Genomic DNA, 382 nt, shown 5'->3' with positions numbered 1-382 from the left:
TAGTTTCTATGCAAGCTTTCCAGTTGTCCCCCAAATGATTTTTTAGCTTATTTTAAAAAATCAGAGTCCTGTCAAGATTTGTATATTGCATCCCCTCCTTTACACATGCTTCACCCATGCCTTCGTTCATGACACTAACTGTGAAGCGTTGCGCACTGTCCCAGATCGGGTTCGCGATTCCCTCCTCGTGCCCCGTGCGCGGCCTTCCTGTGTCCAGAGGCCGGGCGCGGACCTACAGGCTGGACGAGGCCAGTGCAGCTTGCCCCATGGGTGATGCTGCCGCAAGGTGGGGCACCAGCAGGTGGCGTCAGGCCACTGCGGGCGGGGGCGATACTCGCGCACCCCGCCCCCGCCTCCCCGCCCCGACCCCCTTCACCCGGCG

This window comes from Lipotes vexillifer, unplaced genomic scaffold (assembly GCF_000442215.2).
Source record: "Lipotes vexillifer unplaced genomic scaffold, Lipotes_vexillifer_v1.1 scaffold545, whole genome shotgun sequence".
Taxonomy (NCBI): Eukaryota; Metazoa; Chordata; class Mammalia; order Artiodactyla; family Lipotidae; genus Lipotes; species Lipotes vexillifer.
This window is presented reverse-complemented; position numbering follows the sequence as displayed.